This window comes from Simochromis diagramma, unplaced genomic scaffold (assembly GCF_900408965.1).
Source record: "Simochromis diagramma unplaced genomic scaffold, fSimDia1.1 OVJJ01000802.1, whole genome shotgun sequence".
Taxonomy (NCBI): Eukaryota; Metazoa; Chordata; class Actinopteri; order Cichliformes; family Cichlidae; genus Simochromis; species Simochromis diagramma.
Window position 1 is genome coordinate 3,474,715 of NW_024387492.1, and position 19,680 is coordinate 3,494,394.

The window sequence follows — 19,680 nt, forward strand, 5'->3', positions numbered from 1 at the left end:
GAATAAATTACCTTTTCAAATTTTATAGACTGTCAGCTTTTTGCCCACGACTGTGACCTTTCGTCAGACATGGACAGTGTTGGTCAACTTACTTGAAAAAAGTAATCAGTAACTAATTACTGATTACTTCCTCCAAAAAGTAATCCTGTTACTTTACTGATTACTTATTTTCAAAAGTAATTAATTACTTAGTTACTTTTTAAAAACACGATTTACAACCTGAATAGGTGATAAAGCGATAGATCTTTCAGCCCAATTCTACTTTTTCTACATAATCCATCATACAAAATGTAATCAAATGGAAAAGTCCCTTTTTAAAACTTGTTTTATTAGTTTTAACCTTTTAACTTTATGCATCAAGCAAAAATTTAATTATATGCACCATTCTCTGACTGGAAGAAATTTGTTTAATATTTAAACCTATTTTCTGCACATTCCAGCACATAAAATAATTTTTTTGTGTGTTTACACTCACTCTTTCAAATAGATGCAAGTAAAACACAGCAGAAAATAAATAAAGTCAAAGACTCAGCGGTCCTTTTGCTCTATTTTCACCTTTAAAGCAGGAGTGGGCAGGCGGAGGTTTACCCTGGTGCAGGTGTGCCGCAGCCAGTTGAAGAATCCGCGAGTTTCTCTGTGAATTTCCCATTACGTCATTGCACACTTGGTGCTTGTTCGGAAGTTTAGGGGGTTTTTTCGCTGTAAAAAGAAGTTTTCTTCCCACGCACGATGGACGCTAATGTTTTTGTCACTTTTTATGGAATCAAACTCAAAGTAAGGTCAGTACTTCCACGCTTTAAACGCTGCACGCTCATATTCTCTCCCGCACTCGATATATGATCCATTGTTGCTCTGCACACAGCTGTTTTCACGAACGTCGCACTCGCTTACGTCACTGTCATGAGACATTCTCGCAAAAAAATCACGGTTTTAGTAACGCAGTAACGCAGCGTTCCTACGGGAAAGTAACGGTAATCTAATTACCGTTTTTGCAATAGTAATCCCTTACTTTACTCGTTACTTGAAAAAAAGTAATCGGATTACAGTAACGCGTTATGCGTTACTGTCCATCTCTGGACATGGAAATGGAAACCTAAATGTATGTTATGACTAAGCTTTGATCATGTCCCTAAAGTCTTTTTATTTAGAATTCCTCTTTCAGTGTACGGTTTGGTCAGCTGCGCAATTTAACTTCAATATTTTGTATGAAAGATGTCAAAATGCACCAGCACAAAATGCTGTCTGTTTAAAAAAAAGAACTATGGAATATTCCACTAAGGAGACTAATAAATCAGATTAAGGAGATCTTTGGTACTTGGTTTTCTTCTGTGCATTGCTCTGTTTTTGGCCATATTTGCAAGTCCCCAGACAAGAAAGAAGTCCCCCGTCTTAACTAGAGTTCAAGAGTTAGTAAATATGTGAAATAGCACTGCTCTGTAATGTGTTTTACAGCACTGTGGACCATGTCCTAACTGCATGAGGGTTAATTTTTCCACACAGGGCTTCAGGAAGTAGCTGACCTTTTTGAGCTGGGTGGAGATGTTAACCATCCAGATACGGTCTATGAAGACGTGGATGTCCAGACTTCACCAGCTCCATTGGAGCCAATTTAATCTTCATAAGGTCATCCAAAAACAAGGTTGGACAACTTGAGCCATTTTTTGTTTTGTTTTTCCCCCATCCATCAATATTCCTCCGCTTATCTGGGCTGTATTGTTTTTGGTGCATTTGTTTGTTTGGTTGCCTTTTTAATAGAGGCGGCTGATTTAGTTTATCATAACACCAAGAAAGAAAGTGTGGGGCTTTGGTGAGGCTGATCTCTGTAAGTTTAAAAGAAAAATATTGATTTAAACTGTACGGACAGCAGAATAAAAGAACATCATGATCCAAAGTTTAGACATGACCCAGTTTTGAAAGCCCTCTGCACACAATTTAACCAGTCAGTGAACAACAGGAATGTTCACTGACAAACAACTTGTGACTAAACATCCACATTTAGTTTGATTTTAATGTCAAACTGACTTTGGTCACATTGTCTCTCCTATTAACCCTTACCATCATTTCCCTTTTTCTTGTCCTATAGTTGCCTGTTAACTTTTAAAGCTTGATGTAAAATAAAAAGAACACTGAAAGTGGTTCCTGCTGACTATGAAGGTGTTTTTTTCTTAATGCAGTTTCAAAGTGAGTGATGGTATACTATTCTCAGGACTCATGCCTGTACTTATATTTTAGTAGAGAAAAGAGTAGTTCAGCTTCATGGAGACTGTGACTGAACCAACTGATCAAAGAAATTATTAGCTATGAGACATATTTGCTCCTTTATAGAAACATGTATATATGTGTGTTTGAATATCATGGTGAAGGACACTTCAGCACATCAGGAGGAGACATGCATAGAAACAAAAGCCTTTGTGGCATCTTTGCCTCAAGTTTTCCTTTTTGTTTTGCTTCATCTCATCACTGAAGATTCTCCTACTCCGAGTTATTCATAAACTATGTTACATTCAACTTTCAAGACAATGAGGAAGAAACATGATATGTAAACACGGCATTACACACAGAGCAACGATTCTGATGCAACAAACTACAAAGTCCTTGTTTGTGCAAAAGTACATTATGTTATGTTGCAAGAATCTATCAAAAAAAGAAACTAAAGAGCCAATTCTGAGTTCAATTTTTAGTTGATTTCACTTTATTTTATTGTACTGGCTACTGAGTTGGATTGCATGATTTAAGTTTTTGGGGCAAGACAGGACAAAATGTGCATTATGAGAGATCAAAGGCAAAAGTCAATGAATGACATGCAGTAGTGATATATACACAATGGGAGTGGAAATACAAGACTGAAGAAAAGTGCAGAGTTCGTCAAGAAGAGTCCTCTAGCAAGTTGAACCTATAGCAGCAGCAGCATAACTATAGGATGCCTCAGGAAAGGAGAAGAGAGTATTGATGGCGGAAAGGGAGGACGGAGATGAAAGGAAGAATGGGAGAAAGTAGGGAACAGCAATGAGGGAGGACAACAGGAAGGTCAGGGGGGAAAGTAGGAGGGTGATAGGGAGTGGGATAAGGAGGAATATTTTATATAAAAAACAAATAAATAAATTCAATAGAAGAATAAAACAGAACAGATACATTGAAGCCATGGTAATTTTAAATATACAGCACTGCTGGTGATGAAAGATAACACTGTAAACGTGTGAATTTAAGAACAATGATCCTTATATAGGACTAAGGTCCTGAAGTCATCATTAAGGGTGACTGGTGGCTTTAGCTAATCCAATAGCTAATAAGAAAAATACATGGACTTGATATGGAGCAGTGGGGAATCTTTTATTTTTACTTCAATTCTAGAATTTAATTACTTGTTTTTCTTTTTAAATTGAATTTTTGAAAAGATTTTGAATATTTGTTCTTTCATTCTGGGGAAAAAAGTTTTACTGAGTGTAGAATATTGTTTTTATGTAAATCCCTTTTTCCATTTGAACTTTTTAATAACAGATCAATCGTTCATGTAGAAATAATGATTCTAAATAATTATAGTATATAGTATAATTACTCTTTTTGTTGACCATTAAAATATCAAGTAATGAATCACTTCTTTAACTTCTAAATAAACAGAAGACATTAATAATTAATTTGAAGAATAATGTACTAATGTATATTTTAGTGCACAATTAGCTACCTTATTTACTTTATACACAAAATACTTTACTATTCAAAAATGCTTTTATTGAAAGGATTTTCCTTTTCCGTTTTCTTTTTTTTTTCATTGCATAAGTGTCATTAATATTTTTTATTGTGCAGGAGACAGTTTAACCAAATTATGTCGTCCATTTATGGCACTAAAATAATTATAAAATATGAATAGATGGTCCCAAAATAAATAAAGCTATCATTCATGGGTAAGTGTGGAGGATGGCTTCACCAATCTTAAACTACATTTGAAATTATATTTTTCAATTTATTTTAATTAAATTAAAGTTAACCCCTTAGCAGTCCTACAAATTTTGCCTAAAAGGGTTAGGAGTCGGACGTACCGTGGGCGGTACGTCCGACTGCTAAGGGGTTACTATCTATTTTCAACCATCAGCATGTAATGTAACAAACTGGATCAGAGGTCCGTGTTTTGGCCAAAGTCTCTAGAATTTATTTCCCACACATGCCTCTTATTAAGGGTTTGACCTTTTGGTATTTACTGATTATTCTGTCCTTCAGCGCACTGTATAATTTTCTCAGTCTCTAATAAACCAAATGTTAATATATCAACAGCTTCCAAACAAGCTGACAAACAAACCTGACTTTCCTGATCCTGCAAGTGTTGTTTCCAGTCCGGAGAGTAGTGCATTACGCTGTCACTCATGAAATAAATCAACCATGAACTTATGTCCTTTTTTTCTGGTAGCACACTTGGATTTTATTTGGCTGCTTTTAGGTTATAAATGTCCCCAGAAAATGACGAGGCACGACTTGCACATCTAAATTTAAAAAATCAAAATTGCTGCCTAAATTTACATGCATCAGCCAGCAAAATCATATCACATTAGCTCCCCAGTTACCTTGTCTTACTGAAAGTGTGACTCCATGATCAACGCTGAAATCTTGCTGTTGGGTGATGCTAGATTTAGCTTTATTAGACCCTGCTGGTATCAGGGATAAAATCTGTCACAATTACTGTGAGTGAGCTTTCAAGTTTATACCCCTACAGGAGATTTTAATCATCAACTAATTAAAGTTAAAATTATCTTTTAAGAGAATGTTTTGGAGTAAAGCCCCCCTGGTGAAAGCCTCTGAGGCCAACACAGTTGGTTATCATAACGGTTGACTGTTGCTAGTGAAAGAAATAAAATGAAAAGGCCTGACTGTGAGCTGGAAACTCATGTCACGATTGGATCGTGTAAGAAATTCGATAACAGAGAAGACAAGAAGATCATTTTTGCAATATATGCAGATGAACACAAACTGGACAGTGTTCAGAAGTGAAAAGCAGAACACCTAAAACCTGTACTGAACTGTGATTGGTCAACAAGTTCCCAACACTATCTGTGAATGTCCTAGAAAGAAAAATACCCTATTCTGTGAGGAGATATAAAGCCTGAATCTCATAGAAACAAAAAATAAAACAAAACATGAAATTCTGAACATAGGAACATCTCCTGAAGCAGACCTTGTTCCTATGATTAGCATGAACTTTTACCAACTTTACTAGGATCGCAGGATGTCTACTTTGCCTCTAGGAAGAGAGGCGAGAGGCACGTCATCATAAGCCAAACACAGACTTTCTTGTAATTTTTTCAAAGCGGTCTTGAGTTCTCCTTTGGACATTGGCTCCTTTTTACTCATTCTCATCCAGTCCACATCCATCCATCCATCTTCTTCCACTTATCCGGGGCCGGGTCCCTGGGGCAGCAGCCTAGGCAGAGAAGCCCAGACCTCCCTCTCCCCGGCTATCTCCTTCAGTTTGTCCGGGTGAACGGGTGAACACCAAGGGGTCAGGCCAGCCAAGAGATATAATCTCCAGTGTGTCCTGGGTCTGCTCCCGGAGGGATATGCCCAAAACACCTCACCCAGAAGGCACCCAGGAGGTATTCTAGTCAGATGCACTGACCACCTCAACTGATTCCTTTCGTTGTTGAGGAGCAGCGGCTCTACTATGGCTGAACTCTTTACCTTATTTCTAAGGGTGAGGCCAGCTACCCTTCAGAAAAAAGAATTTCCTCCGCTTGTTTCCATGTTGATCTTTCAGTCGCTATCCAAAGCTCATGACCATAGGTGAGCGTAGGGATAGATCGACCGTAGATTGAGAGCTTTGCTCAGTCCAGTACAAAAAAAGAAGTGGTAGGCCTGAAAACTACAGCAGATAAAGAGTATCTGAAAGGCAGACTAGAAGTGTCTCGTTTCCAGTGGCTTCAATGTTTAATATGTCAATGTTCCCAAACACACTGCCAATGCACTAAAGCACAGTAGGTATTAAAACACACAATTGAACACTATCAGTCATGGATTGGCCTCCCCAGAGCTTGAATCTTAATATTACTGAAGCAGTGTGGGACTATTATGACAGAGAACAGAACAAAAGCCAGGAAACATCCAAAGAAGAGCTTTGATGTCCTCCAAGAAGCCTGAAGAACTATTCCTGAAGACTTAAACAAATGAGAAGAAAGCTGGCTCAGAGAGTTCAGGCTGTGTTGAAGAATAAAGGTGGTCTTACCAAATGCACATTCTGTTTGCAATCTTTTTCTCCCTGTATCTGTATCTCCATGCATGTTTGCACATTTTAATGAAAAGCTGCACATATTTCCCATTTTCCTAACAACGTTTAAATAAATGAGGGCCACAGCACCGTATGACAACAAGAGCAGCAGTTGTTGTTGTCAGTCTGTAGATTAAAGTAATTAAAATGCAAATTACCAAGGTTACGAAAACAGAAAAATATGCATTAATGTACTGTTACATTTCCATAATGAAAGAAATTTTTAAAAGATTCTACTGATTCAGAGCAGTTGTGTTGTACCAAGGTTATGCTGACAGAGAAAAAGCAAATTAGGATCACTCAGGGGAAAACAAAGCTTTATTTAAAAAGACATTCTAAATATGCACAGAAACCAGCACAACTTTGTTTGTATGTTGCATAAACATAAAAACAATCCCTCGTTGTAATGAAAGTACATTAGCAGTAATTTTGTAATTATATTTTGATCAGCATTTGCCAATTCGTCTGCATCATAATGTGCTGTTGTTTTTCTGATGATACAAAAGGAAAAAAATCAAGATTCAGAATGTTACTTTTTAGGTCCCTTCTTCATAGTTTGATTTTTGTCCAACCAGTAGTTTATATGTATCTACATTTCTTTGAAAAACATACTTCGTTGATATTTTTTCAATTACAAACATAAAGATATATTAACCACACCCACCTCAAATTTCAAAAAACGCATATAAAGAGGAGCTTTGTCCTTTATTCAGTGTCAGCTCGTGGGTATAACACAACACTGGAAAGTCAATTTAAAATGGGCTCAAGTTTTTAAAATTCTCAGTGAAAGACAACCAGGTTCCTCTGAATTCTTGCAGAGTGTGACCTCAAATTAAAAATATGTTTTTATACAGTTTTTTTTTTTTTAAATATTTGAAATTGACAGTGCAAAAACATATGAGCTACAGTAGACATACCTTCATGGCATTGTAAACATGTTGAGCTGCTATCAGGATATATTTCTGCAATTGTGCAGTTGTGTAAATGATGGTGTATTTTAATCAAAGCTGAAGTACGAATACATTCAAGTTAACATTGGTCAGGTCCTCTTCCAACGTCACTTTTGTTTTGTACCATGAGGGTAGATTCTATCATGACTGCTGACAGCGAGTCACATGCACTGATTATTAGTGCTTGAGCAAAAGTTGCTGGAAATTTTTTATAGTAAGCTGATTATAATCAGCTTTTCAAATATGAATGAAAATACACCACATGATAAATACTTGCGCACAAACTATATTAAGTCATCCGGTCAGCCATGTATCCATGTAATTCAGGGTCATTGCGGTGGACAGATGCCTATCCAGTCCATCACGGGACTAACACAGACAGATAACAAACATCCACCTACAGTCAATTTCATTTTCATTTGTTTCTTTTTCCTAAGAGAAGGAAGTTACATAGTTACAACTTAAAACGTTTTTTGGGGGGGTACTGTACAAGATACTATACAGAGAGGAAGATGTTTGAAATTCCAGTCTCTGTTCAGTGTGATGTTACCTGATGCTCGGTCTGTTTTTGCAGTTAACATCAAAAACTGCAGATGCTTGATTTGAATGTTTGAATGTAAAGTTATGCAGCAATTAAAACAAGAAAATCTGATAATATTTTTATTTTACACGCATATATAAATACATTTATACGCGTGTGTGTGTGTGTATATATATATATATATATATATATATGTAAATATATATACATATTATCTGTGTAATTAAAAATATGTTTATTGTTTTTATTGATTGTTTGTGTCAATAACAAAGCTTTTGACTCATGGAGGAGGGGTGGGAATTGATATTGTGCTTTAGTTCTTATATTATTAATCTGATCATATTTCTCTTTTTTTCTACATGGGTTTCTGTATATTGTTTACATGATTAAAATAAATCAAACAAAAAAACCCAACAAACAAATAAATACTTATCTTATCTCTGACCACCTGTTTACGTTTCATATTCCATGTCCTACTTTGGTGTTATGAAAATAAAAGGAGGTAATTACTATTGCTATGATGTGCAAAACCCTCAAGTGTGAAATGGTACAAGTATATAAAGCAGCTGCATAATGTGTTGCTTGTTGCTTTGATTTACAGCAGATCGTTCATGTTCACTTAGCTGCAATATCTCCCACACAGCCAGCTTTCACACATTATTGTGAGCTTTAAAGGATTTGAAGTTAGCCAGGCATGTAAGAAACATCAAGTCTCTAAGCCTAAGGGATGAGTAAACCCCACGGTGACTGACATCAGACAAATACAGCAGCAACTGTTCTTTTTATTGGAGGGTGGTCACAGCAGTTTTGGTCAGAGCAAAAGTGCTTTGAAAGTTCACATCTCAGAATAAACAAACAGAAGAATTTAAGCTACAGAGAATCCACTCATTGTTCTTATTGTGTAGAATACATATCGTCTGCACATGATGATCAGGGAAGATTTAAAATCTAAGTCTAATCCTGCCTGAGGTCATCAGCAGCCACTAAATGAAGGTGTTTTATTGAATCACATCGCATCCACTTTGAAATACTGTATTTGATGCTGTAGACGACTGGTGCAATCTTGATGAAGCTTACCATATAAACTATTCAATAAGCTAATGGTTTTTCTTCATTTTCATGATTATTTACATTGTGGATTCTCACTGAACACATCAAAACTATGAATGAACACATATGGAATTATGTAGTAAAGAAAAAAAATCTATATTTTAGATTCTTCCAAATAGCCACACTTGGCATTCTCTCGGTGAGCTTTGTGAGGTCATCACCTGAATGGTTTTCCAACAGTCTTGAAGGAGTTCTCAGAGAGGCTCTTGTCCCTTCACTCTGCGGTCCATCGCATCCCAAACCATTTCGACTGGGTTGAGGTCAGGTGATGAAGGCCAGACCATCTGGTGCAGCACTCCATCACTCTCCTTACACAGCCTGGAGGTGTGTTTGGGGTCATTGTCCTGTTGAAAAATAAATGACGGTCCAACTAAACACAAACTGGATGGGATGTCATGTCGCTGCAGGATGCTGTGGTAGCCGTGCTGGTTCAGTGTGCCTTCAATTTTGAATAAATCCCCAACAGCGTCAACAGGGTGGCTGTAGCTCAGGAGGCAGAGCTGGTCACCTACTGATCGGAAGGTTGGAGGTTTGATCCCTGGCTCCCCCAGTCTGCATGTCAAGTATCCTTGGGCAAGATACTAACCCCAAGTTGCTCTCCATCGGAGTATGAATGTTTGCGAATGTGGTTAGACACAGTGCTTTTGAGAATGGGTGCGACTGGGTGAATGTGGCATGTTGTATAGAGCGCTTTGAGTACTCTGGGAGAGTAGAAAAGCGCTATATAATAATCAGTCCATTTAGCAAAGCCCTCCACACCACACCTCCTTCGTGCTTCATGGTGGGAACCACGCATGTAGAGACCATCCAGTTATGTTTTCTGCATCACACAAAGACACAACAGGTGGAACCAAAGATCTGAAATTTGGACTCATCAGACCAAAGCACAGATTTCCACTGGTCTAATGTCCATAACTTGTGTTTCTTAGTCCAAACAAATCTCTTCTGCTTGTTGCTTTACCTTAGTTGTGGTTTCTTAGCAGCTATTTTACCATAAAGGCCTGATTCACACAGTTTCGTCTGAACAGTTGATGTAGAGATGTGTCTGCTACTGGAGCTCTATGTGACTCTAATCTGAGATGCTGTTAACCTGTGATTTTTGACTGGGTGTATATATATCAAAGAAAAAATACTGTTGCTTTTTCTGTGTATTTGAATCTAAAAAAAAATCCTCCCACAGGAAGTAATCCACTCAGCAATAGATTTTTTTAACAGTAACTTTAAAGAGTTTCTTAAATCCAGCTACACAGACAGAGTTTAATCTATGACAGTTTTTTGGAGAGGGCTCCATGGTGTGAATTAGCATACCCATCATGCATGTGTTCATGAGTGGTATGAATTGGGTGACCTAACTCTAACCCTTCACCCTTCAACGCTGCCAAAAATTAAAAGTGCTTGAGATTTGCTTAGAAGCTATTATCACTAATTAAATTGTAAAAATTAGTAAAAGGTTCTGGCATCCATTTTTACATTTAGGCACATATATAGGACAGCATAGATACTGCTGGCAGATTGCACCGGTGAATCTGGAGTCAGACATCGTGTAAAAATAAAAGCTTTCCAGTGATCTGCCGTTTTTGCTTGACAGAGCACACAGTGTTATCGATCAGTCACCAGTCTGAGGTGTCACACGTCTGAGTTTTTCTGAGAACAACACTTTTATTTGTGTAGCACCATATGACCTGTGAGACAAAATGTTAACTGTCTGCCGCAGAGGATGACAGCATGCAGTCTGAAGGCAGCTTTTTTTTTTAAGTCAACACTTTGTATTAACAATTCCACTCAATTATAAATTGTCAGATAATTTTTTAGTCAGCAATTCTGTTGCTATTTACATTAAAATGAGCATTTCATAGGTCATTAACAGTCCAAAAAAAGGATTGCTGTCACCTCACCAATAGGGCTGATTTAACAAATTAAGTAACTCAGAGATGTGGGTTTATGGAAAAAACTTGGTTAAGTCTGGGTCTTTCATCTGTCACTGTCCACTTAGACCTCCTATTTTGAATGTCTCATGTTTTTTAGTAAAGGATGGTGCAGGGTTGTGTCAGCCTGTGAGACAAGTCAAGCAATACACTGTTGACCAATTAATCTGTGCTTTTGCAGGGGGGTTATGTAGCTGACCTTACTCCTGAGTTTGTTTCTGACCGGTTAATGTTTCCTTATATGAAGATGAGTAAATTGATTGATGAAAAACTCATGTGCAATGGGGAACTGGACATTTTCAAAAGATGTTTTTAAAATAATTTTTGAAATATGTTTTCTAAAGAGTACCTGACTCGCCAGAAAGCCTTTTTATCTTGCTTTAACACAAACCTTTGAAATAAGGAAAAGTGTCAGTTTATAGTGTACTGATTTCACAAGTGCCAGACTGAGAAAAGTGCAAAGTGCATATAACATGTTTAGTTTGTAACAGTACAAAGCTAACTAAGCTAACTTAGTTAGCTAGGTTACCTGAGTTTGCATAAGAACTCTATGTTTGGCATTCAAACAAAAGGGAGAATCATCATCTGTCAGCTTTTCTCAGCACCATTTATAGCTGCATGCTTCTTTGCTAAAAGCTCCACTGGATTACACTTCAGCTTCCAGCACACAATCGACACCATGGGGCTGGGTCAACTGCTGAAGGAGCTAAGCTGGAGGGGAGCATGACCAAAAGCTGCCTTCTAAAGTAGCCAAGGGTCATGTGGGTCCAGTGGGATTTCCTGTCAGACAGAGAGTGAGATGCTGAGTTTGGTTTTACTATTTAACAAGTCTGGATTTTTATTTGACCTGTTTGTTTTTTAAATGGGAAATATTCTCTCGTTTTAAATGTTGTTTTCTAAGAATTCGATGGCAAATTGAGACCGCTGTCATATCTATAGTGTAAACATCTAACTCAAACATACAGACAGACTAGCTTAGAATGCAGTTAGCCTCCTCAGTCCGAACATATGCATAAAACTGTAAAGATTAAGAGGCCATTTTTCGATCTGAAAACTGGGGGAAAGCATTTTAGTGTCAGCTTAGAGACATATTCAGGAAAATAAATGTGAAACTGGTCACAGACGGGAGGAAATCTGAATAAGAGCCAGAACAAGAGAAGCTGAAATATTAATCTGCGTAAGTGTCTACTTTTATTGTGTTTTATGGCCTTTTTTAGAGCCCTAATCTGTTTTTTGTATTCACAATATGTGCGATCAGTTCTTTTGTCAGGAGGCTGATGAGATAGTGAGCCTCTTATGGAGCTTCTATGTTGGAAGCATACTGCACTGGTACCAGTATAGTTTAGTGGATTCCATAATTAATTTTGTAATACTGAACAATTCCGGACAAAGAACCTTTCCAACATAAGGATTATTTTGTTTGTATCCTTTGCAGTCGATGTCAGACCCATGAACATCAGCATTTAGTTGCCAGAGTGCCCTCACTCGTGGTTCTTTTTCAGGTCTGTACTGAAGGTGCCTCCAGTTGCTGCTTGTTTCTGGGTCTTTCTTCCTTTGTGCTTGACTCCAGTGGAACATGCTGGAACGTTTCACATCTAGATTTAAGAAGCTTTTGGGCTATTTTGAGGTATGTTTGTGTCACTGTGCAGAATTCATCCCCTCAGCAATCACATCAATAATATCAACAAATACCACTGACCCAGGGCTGGTGGTAACCATGCACATCCATGCTCTAATGCTAACTCCACCATGTTTGACAAATGAATAGCACGCCTCTTGTCATGAGCTTTTTCTTTCTCCGCCTTGCTCTTTCTTTCACTTCCTTCTGGCACATTAATCTTTTCTTGCATTTCTTTTCTTGACTGACTTATAGTTTGACATAATTTTTCTCTTTATTCATGAAAGTGTCTCTTATTTTCATGGTTTATCTCCCCAAAGAGTGTTCCCTGACCTTGCTAGACGTTGTGAAGGCGTTATTCTTCCAGAGAAAGAATTCAGCTTGGGTAGAACAAAGCTTATGTGTATAGTAAACTCTAAGCCTTTGTTCAGACTGGAGGAAAATAAAATATGACCAGACTGGCGTTCTGTGTCCAGATATCCCCAACTGATCTGCAAAATACCAGCACACCATTTATTTTGGCGCTGTTCTTCTCTTCTTGCTCTCTCGGTGCTGTGCGAGCAGCAACATTAATTCTGCTCAGCACTGTCGTCACTGCGGTTTTAGGATCAACCACAGTCTGATGTGTTTTGGATCCAATTTGCAAAAACTGAACTGTTTGTTTTGTTTTGTTTTGTTTTTCTGTTGAGAAGATTCAAGGTCAACTAGCAACCAGAGATCAGTAAAAAGTCAGCTCTGAAGTACTGCTCTCCCAATTCTACTTTCATTTCATTCTCAAACTGAACTCTTTCATGCATGCCAGGATGTCCACACTCATACATACACACATGCAGACAGACACCCACACGTAGAGCACACTAGAGAAGTATTTTGCGGTGATTTTCTCTTTTGCAAAAACTGGTAAATTATCACAGATATAATGTTTAGCAACCATATAACCGATACACATGTGTGTGGTTTAAAAGGGGGAATCAGCTCTTTAAATGACTTCACGGGTGTCAGAGTCCTGGGTCGGAGTGACCCAGGATCCCTGAGCAGTTATGAATTATATTATTATTGTTGGTGTTGCTGTCCTTCTCCCTGTTTGCGCGTGTGTGTGTGTGTATATGTGTTTCTGCGGGTGCCTTCAGGCCTGGTGGGTGTGGCCCTGCTGGCGAACTGGTCACACCCGAAGCCACACACCTGCTGCTGATCAGACCTCGTCGGGGGAGCTACTTAGGAGAGTCTTGGAGCTCCCACTGACGTGGGATCATTGTGTGAGACTCCACGTTAGGCATCCTGTTGAGCTTAGTTAGTGTGTGTATGCCTGCGGTTATACGTGTCCTGACAGCTGCTTCTATTGTGTCCCCAGGAGAGGTGTGGAGTGCCAGACAGCAGCCAGCACGGGGAGTGCTGAGACACGGACTCGTCAGGGAAGACACGACACGGGAGTCTGGGGAAAATACGGGGATTTATTGTTGTTTTGTACCATACACTGTAAATAAACGCACTGTTCGCACACAGAGCACCACGCCTGGGTGCTCCTTCCCTACACCCCCCACGGTCTGCCAGCTAGACCGTGACAACAGGTTTGAAAAACTTTGTTTTAAAAGCGTGATTCTGATTTATCTGCTCAGATGTTCAGATATAGATGCATGTCCTTTCACACAGCTGCACTCTGTGGTACAGTTAAATCGTTTACATCCAGTCTTGCTTTGTATCATGAATCCAATTTTGCATCCAAATAATGAGAGAAACCGATTTAAGAGACATTGTGGTTGGTTTGGGGGCTCCAGACTAGACTGCTAGTGTAGCAACGTGGGCTTCAGTCACATCTGTATTTGCCTGTAGATCGATGGGAAAGACATTGGAAAATAGGGGCAGAAATTATGGTTGACTACACACGTTTGCTCGAGCAAAAAAAAAAAGAAAAAGCTGATTTTTTGGGTAAAAGGTCACAATGTCAATGCATGATCAGATAGTTAGCAACAACAATCGATTCATAACTACACAGAAAGTGATATTAAGGAAGATCGCAGTGCGCAATTCCCTCAAAGATGAATGAACATCTGAGGGGTCATCAGTGCAAAAACCATTAGCACTGGTGTGAAGACGTGGAAAAACATAGTGATAAGGTCAGATGAGTCGTTCTTCCCTTATTCTTGACAAGCGAGCGCAGGTCTGAACCCTTGACCTCTACTGTGAGGAGATCTGGTGCCTTTGTTGTGCTGCGTGAGGCGTTTTTCTTAAAAGGGTTGTGTCCACTTGGCCCCTCAATCAATACAAAGCTGTTCAGAGCAACGGGAAAGGTCTTCCATTACAGTGCCCCCATCCATCATAGGGCATGAGGGGTCCTGAATGGACTAAGAGTATAAAAAATAAGATAACCTCCTCTTCAATAAATCACGTTTCATGTTTATGTTATATAATTAGAATTCTTCAAACACCAAGATCATTTCTAAAATTTCAAAGATTAAATTACTAAATGCTCTCTGTAAAGAGAACATTTATAGACCATATAGTTTCATATTATGAAATAAATGTACTCAAAGGGTACCTGGAGAGGAGTCAGAAAATTGCCTTTGAGCAGCAGAACATATGGGACCACATGAGACAGTGGAAAACAAACCTGATGCTTTGTTTGGAGCTTCTTACTGTATGGCAGCCTCTGTTATGTGCTGTAAAAACAAATTGCAGCGCTTCAATTAAGAGCAGAGTTCTTTCAAACTAATCTCAATATCTGACCACTGTGAGGTTGTACGAATAGATGTCTCACCTCCAACAACTGAGAAAACTGGTGACAACCTGTTACCCAGTTACATCATCATGCCATCCTTGAAAGCTTTTCTCTGTAAAGAAAGTGACAAATGCAAAAACACCAAAACACCTCAGCCTAACCAGTCCACTTCCCACAGTACAAAGAAAACATTCAAAGTGACGTTGTTGGCGCTGGGTGTTGATCGCCTCCAATAAAAGACGTGGTATTGATTATTGAGTGCATTCATCTCACTTTGCATGTGAGTTTAGGCTGTGAGTGAATGTGACGGGCATGTAAGCGCTGAGCTTACTAACCAACAAAATGACTTTTTTGTCTTAATTTTTATTCAGCTGTATTTATGAGCGCTACAGCAAAATAACCGCTTACCGCTGTGTGTAATTAAGAGATAAGTGGTATTACAGCTCTGTTAGGTTATAGCTTTATAAATGTCACTGTCTGCTGGCCTGTAGGTTAGGGCACTCTGGCAAGTGTTGTGCATTTCAACTCTGCCTGAACTAATAAGGCAAGATTAAATATTAAATCGTTGTGACTATTTGCACTAAAAATCTAACCCAGTGTTCAAGATAAGATGAATGATGCTGCTGCTGCACTGGCTTAAAAGTTGCTTTTAACCTTATGTTCTCTACATTCGCACTTTCATATCTGTCTTCCTCTTTGGGTTTCTACATCTCACATTACCTCTGCAATGCAAAGCAAAGTGGGGCAATCAAATCATTTTTCATGGCAATTCATCCTTTGTGAAACTAACTTGAAGAACCACAGATTCCACCAGCAGGATTGCCAGAGATCTGACTAATAACCCTCGATTACCTGCCAACAAGCCACAACAAATGCATGGTTAATGTGTTGTGTTTTAGTGGGAATTGATGATATGCTTTCTAAGATTACAGTAACCAGCTTTAAAAGCAGTATTTTAGTCCTTAACCACCACTGTGACGACAAACCCAAAAGTGATTTGCCGATTTGTGTGATTGCACTGCTCGATTTTCTCTGAGGAGCCGATTTGCTGTGATGAAGAACACCTGGCCAAGTTTCAGCTCTGCCTGTCCATGGACCTCTCTTTGTGCTAAGTTTTGGAGTACAAATACTTTGTTGCTGTATACTGAGAATTTTAAATATTTATTTTTACTTTTATTGTCACAGTATACGGCAGCACACCGTGTGAATGTGTGAAGAGGACCCAAAATGCAGACACAAAGAACGTGGAAGAAAACTTGAATATTAACAAAAAGCAAGCCGTTTAATATGGCTGATAAAAAAGGTACAAAAGCAAAAGGAAAAGGCACACAGGGAAGAACCTAACTAGAACTAAACTGGAAAAATTAAATGCTGAACAATAAAAACAAAGAACAAAACCTTGAACGTAAAAATATCCAGAGACAAAGACACAAAGTCAATCATCAGCAGCTCGTCTCTAAAGAAAGAAGAAGAAGAAGAAAATCAACACCACCGTCCAGCTGTCAGCACCTAATTGCACATGACATTTAACTTCCACAAGACCTCTTAATGCCCTGGTCACCGTGATATAGCTCAGAGCTCTCAAAGTTGGGTCACTTCTCTTCCAACAGATGAGCCCGTATTTGTATTTGTCAAGAAAATTAACAATTACGTGGTTTTGTTTTGATGGAGTGTGAAAATAGAGATGACAACTGAAGACCTGGGCATTGAAAGTGTTCCTCATTTTTCAGTATAACCTTAAGCATAAGAACCATATTAAAAAACATAAAAAATAGGTTACTCATTATGGTAGCTGATAGGAGAAGGTGACCGGTGAAGTTAAAGCAGTTAAATTCATTTTCTGGAATTTTTTTTTTTTTAATTCAATTCAATTCAGTTTTATTTATACAGCACATTTATACAACAACAGTTACCTCAGAGTGCTTTATATTGTAAGGCACACCCTACAAGAATACATGCAGAGAAAACCCAACAATCATATGACCCCTGTGAGCAAGCACTTTGGCGACAGTGGGAAGGAAAAACTCCCTTTTAACAGGAAGAAACCTCCAGCAGAACCAGGCTCAGGGAGGGGCGGGGCCATCTGCTGTGATTGGTTGGTGTTGAGGGAAGGAAGACAGGATAAAGACATGCTGTGGAAGAGAGACAGAGGTTAATAACAGGTGTGATTCAATGCAGAGAGGTCTATTAACACACAATGAGTGAGAAAGGTGCCTGAAGAAGAAATACTCAATGCATCATGGGAATCCCCCAGCAGCCGACACCTATTGCAGCATAACTAAATAAAATAAAATGTGAATAAATTATCCAAAATCGAAAAAATGCAGAAAAATAACCATGGATCTCACTAAGCTTATGTCACTAAGATTATATTTAGGCATAACATTATTTTATTAGTAAGTCCTACTCTTTACCTCAAGCAACCCCCAACACTTTAAAGCTCAACGTCATCCACAAAAATGTGCCCACATGTGAGTCAAATGATGCTGAACACAAAAAAGGAAAATCCAATCTGCAATTTATAAACCTGTGATCTATGAATTTCAAATAATCCTTAATTGACAGCACCTGCGCTACACGTGTCTATGTGAACGATTTCAGGAAGTTTAGTGTTGAGCAGAAATGGAGCAAAAGAAAAAGGGAAACGTTTTGGAAGACGATCTCGGTTTGCTTGGCCATTCTGGGCCTGTTGCAGAAGGAAGGGTTTAGTTATAGTGTCTCTGACTCCTCCAGTGACTGCCACTTTATTTCCCCATTCATACGGTCAATATCAAGGCACATTGGAGCTCATTCATCTTCAGAGGTTTATATCTACCCAGAGGAATCTTGGTTTGTTATTCATTATATCCAACATGGTCACTATTTTCTAATCACTCTGTAATCAGTTTAAGCAGAGAAACAGACTTCGCTGAACATTGCAGATGTTATAATCAGAAGATTCGACAGGCTACATTTATAACATATACATCATACACATTTATAATTTATAATTCTGTTAAATAAGTGTTAAACTAGCAATCAGGATATCAGCCACTTCCTCTGTATTGAAACACGCTTATATTGAACATCCTTGTCCACTGCAAACTCACAAAAATCCCTTGCTGAATTTGACTCATATCGCAGGTCCGTCAGCAAATTCTGCCTTGTGTTGTATTCATATTTTTACCTTGCACACTACGCCCCATGGATTTTGCATGACACGTAGATTTTGTTGTTGCTGTTTTTTAGATAAAAGTGCTGTTTGTGATGCAATCACCAACCAAGCTTAGCTGTCTCTTAGCTTTGACATCTTTAAATCAAGTGGAAGACAGTTATGTTCCCACTGTCGCCTACAAATTTGCATTGTGCACAAATTGCAGCCGGGGTGTGAATAAAGGTTCAAACGTCTGCATTTAGTGCTGCTTAATGCTCTAGTTTTCACCAGCCACTCAAACTGATTTCCATGCCATGTTGGGGATGTATGGGTTTATTCGTTGTTTAGTGAAGTCCATAATGGCAGCTTCTTAAAGCTTAAATCTCTAGAAGCACTGAATCTTTCACACTGAATAATTAAATTCATTGTTCATGCAAAGATGTACAGTGGATAAGAGCATCTTCAATTCTAAGGCAACAGAAAACAAGTGCAAGAAGTTATCGACTGTTTGCTTTGTAGAAGCAGAGAGATGTGTGATCTCCGCTGTTACAGTTGTAGCTTTAATTGACTGTCAGCCTTATGAAACCTTGAAAGCTACCAAAAGGAAAGGGAGATGGGCACAAATGCACATACTTCCTACATTAACCTTAAGGGTAAACTGTTTTTTTAATAAAGGAATGCCAAAATTTAAAAAAAAAGAAAGAAAGAAAAAGTAAAAAAGGCCATGCTTTGAAAGATCCACAGGGTATCTTGGTGCAACAGATTCATGCTAAGCCTCTTATGATTGCCTCAGTATTTTTGTAACCTGAAGGCTCTGATATGCAGCAGTCCTGTAGTTGTTAAAATAATGTGATGCAACAAAATGAGGCAGCAGTGCTGGGAGAATCCCATTTGGTCTCTATGTATTAACTTTAATCACTTAATTAAACATGGTTTTAAATATCTTCCCTGTAGCTATGGCAACTTTTTTACATGACAACAATCAACACTGATTATTCAAATACACAAATACAAATACGAACAAGTCAATGACACAACAATAACTCGTTTGTAATGTCCTTTAGTCTCTACAGGACAAAAAGAAAAATATTTTCACACCCCTGAGCAGCACTAAAATATTACTTTTGCATGTTACGCTGCCATAGATGCCATGTGTGACAGGCTGTCTGAAGAGTGTCAGGGTCATTGAGTCTCCACAATAGATTTGCAGACAGTTATCTACTGCTGGTATCGACAGCAATGTAGGGACTGAAAAGATAAGAGACGGCACAAAGAAACAGCAGTCAGAGGATAAAACTTCTTTTTGTCTTTTTTCGTCAAAATCCCATTTGAACTTTCTCCTCTGCTACCATTTCTCTTTAATTGTCCCAAAGAGCAACAAAATGTTCCAAAATATGTTTCATGTTAATACATTATATGCTGAAGTCTCTACACGTG